We start from the raw sequence: 3232 nt of genomic DNA, 5'->3' as shown, positions 1-3232 counted from the left end.
TTTGTGTTAATCAATCACTTCACTGGCCATGCAGAAGTATATCCCACCAGAAACCAGAAGGTGACCACAGATATAATGAGGGCGAAAGGATTCTTCAGTATAAAGATTTCTCATATAATCCACTCAGATTACAAGAGACCAAGATCCCGCTACTGCCTGAAATATTCTACTTGGTCAGTATACAAAAGTACAGGGTCACCACCAAATAACTCCAGAGAAAACCCCCAACCTAAAAATTTTCAAACAAATTTCAAAATATTGGTGACAGATTCTCTGTACTATCTTTGCAATTCTTCCATAAATCTGGAACTATTTTAAAATTTAAAGTTTATTTTAAAAAAGAAACAATTCCTTTGTGTTTTTTTAAAGATTTTATTTGTTGGGGAGAAGGGGCAGAGGGAGAGAGAGTCTCAAGCACACTCTGCACTGAGTGCAGAGCCCAATGAGGGGCTCAATCCCACGACCCTGAGATCGTGACCTGAGCTGAAACCAAGAGTCAGGCGCTTAACTGAATGAGCCACCAAAGCACCCCAAGAAACTATTCCTTTGTAAAATAAATCGCTGATTTTTTTTTTTTAATGTTGGTGACACTGTGGCCTGAGAAGGAGTTGTGACATTTCAGGAACACACATCAGGGAAACCTTAATAATGTCACTGACTTCACCTGCCACTTTTGGATGATAGGTGGAAACCACAACTGCTCACGGATGAATGCTTTAGAGTGGATTTGTGGGAGGGAGATTCGGAAATATACCCAAAATACACCCCCCCCAAAACATACTGGTTTGTTAACTATTGCCACTGCTCACCAAAATACTTCCATATGCCAGGAACAATAGAAAAGGCAACAGATATTACTCTAGAATTACCATAAACGAGTTGGCCAGTGGGCAGGTGCTCTCTGCTAGGGATGTCATTATCTATGAACGAATACAAACTGAGTGGGAGAAGCCGGATCGAGGTGACCTACTTTAAAGTGTGTGCTCTAGGAGGGCTGACGGACAGCCCTGCTAAGCTTGGGGGAGCAGGCACCAGGACAAAGCTCGACCCCCAAAAAATTCTTCAGGAAAAAAAAAAGAGGATTTCTCCTTCTGATTACATAAGGAAAAAAAAAAGAAAGAAATATTAAGTAATGAGTCCAAGTGAAAATAGAAGGCCAATCACTGCACAGGCAGTTTTCTCAGACCCAAATGAACTGTCCTTTAAATAGTCTGACTCACCCAGAGAGGTTCTAGACACGTAAAAAATGCCAGCAGATGCCAAGTTCCTGCCCTCTAAGAGAAGTTCCCAAGCAATTAAGAGAGGAGAACCATCTGGAAAAGGACCCCACGAAGACAGCAAGATATTCACTCCACATCCACACTCACACAGATCCCGGGCTATCCAGGGAGAATGCTGCTCACAGGTTGGCACACTGTTTTAAGTCACTATTTCTTGGACCCTGACCTCAGGTGCCCCCGTACCCCGGTCCAGAAACTGTGCCCCTGCCATACACCTTGCATTATTCAGGATTCTTTGTTCACATGTAACAGAAAGTCAATTCAAAGTGGCTTTTAAAAAAGAAAAGACATTTATTGGTCCCCATACTTTAGAAGGTCTCAAGTAGTCTGATCTCAGCTGTGGCCGGATCAAAGGGTTCAGACAGTATCGTCAGGATTCAGTCTTTCTTGTCCGTGACCCAGCTTTGCTTTCCTCTATGTTGGCTTTATTCTCTGACAGGATTTCTCCAAGTTGAAGGCACTGTGGTCAATAGGTCCAGAGTCTACAAGCTTGGCAGCCATGGTGAAAACACAAAGACTTCATTCCTCCTATGTCCATCAAAGTCTCAGAAGTAAGCCTCATTGGCTCTGAGGAGCCCATCCTGAGCCATGTGTCCCCCTCTTGACCAAATGCTGTCCCAGAGGACACGGTACTATCACTGACTGGTGTTCAATGACTCGGTTACCAGTAGACAAGGAGCAAAACCATTAGACACCCTGGGATTCACCAGCAATCCACATTCAAGTAAAAGCAACAACAGTCTGAAAACAAAACAACAAACAAGCAAACACACAAATCTCGGACAGACGGAGCAGGTTTTCAGGTTTGTTCTCTTCAAGAAAAGACTAACAAGTACTGACACATTAAACTTAATGAGCTTCTTTGAGGAGTCTGGAGTTATGAGTTCATACACGTAAAAAGCACGTAAATGAATGTCTGGCCCAGGTAAGTGCTACAGAACTGTTAACTAACATCACAGAAGCGTCCGGAGAAGGAAGAAGACCATATCCTAACAGGCAGGGTGGAGGTGAAGAAGAGTTTAAATATTTAAAGAAATGTAACTCAATTTTGTAACAAACTGGTAAAGCAGGATATGTTGGTTAAACCACTTTTCCTTCTTTGATTCATAGTTTGAAAATCACAAGACTGTTTCAAAAGATCTTTTCAGTCCCCAATACCAAGGGGAGTTGATAAGGAGTAAATATCCAATGCTGATTACAAGTTGGCAGGCTGGAAGAAACAGGAGTCTACCTTGTACCTCAAATCCTAACCATAGACACCGCTAGGAAATATATTATAGATACGTGAATACCTATGCTCCAAACTTAGAAAGTGAATGGTTGGTAGGAAAGAGAGGGAGAACTTACTAAAAGACAGAAGTCATAGTAGTCTGAAAGGGAAAACCAGCCTAGAACATCAGCAGGAACACAGAGAGAGGAATATACTCCTTTCCCCCAGGAGGAAACAAGACCAACGCCCTGAGGTGTGAGAGCTGCGTGGAAACCATCCATGGGGGGTTAATATGGAGGAGTCACACTGTGCTTCTCACCAGCAGCACATCCATCCACTTCCAGCCTCCAGTGGGAACAAACCCACAGTGCAACCTTGACAGCAACAATAGCCCCTCTCCCCAGCTGGGCTGTGAAAACCAAGACAGCGTATCATCTAATAGACAACATCAACCATGAAGAGGAGTACACAAAGGGAGAATTAGCAGGCAGCCGAGAAGTTTCTAACCTCATAAGACACACACTCAAAAACTGGAAAAACTTACTGAACTCTACCTCTGAAGCTAATAATATGCTATATATTAATGAACTGAATTTAAAGAAAATATTTTTTTTAAGATTTTATTTATTTATTCCACAGAGACAGAGACAGCCAGCGAGAGAGGGAACACAAGCAGGGGGAGTGGGAGAGGAAGAAGCAGGCTCCCAGAGGAGGAGCCCAATGAGGGGCTCGATCCCAGAAC

The sequence above is a fragment of the Ailuropoda melanoleuca genome, chromosome 15 (assembly GCF_002007445.2).
Source record: "Ailuropoda melanoleuca isolate Jingjing chromosome 15, ASM200744v2, whole genome shotgun sequence".
Taxonomy (NCBI): Eukaryota; Metazoa; Chordata; class Mammalia; order Carnivora; family Ursidae; genus Ailuropoda; species Ailuropoda melanoleuca.
The sequence above is the reverse complement of the archived record's forward strand: the minus strand, read 5'-3'. Positions refer to the sequence as shown.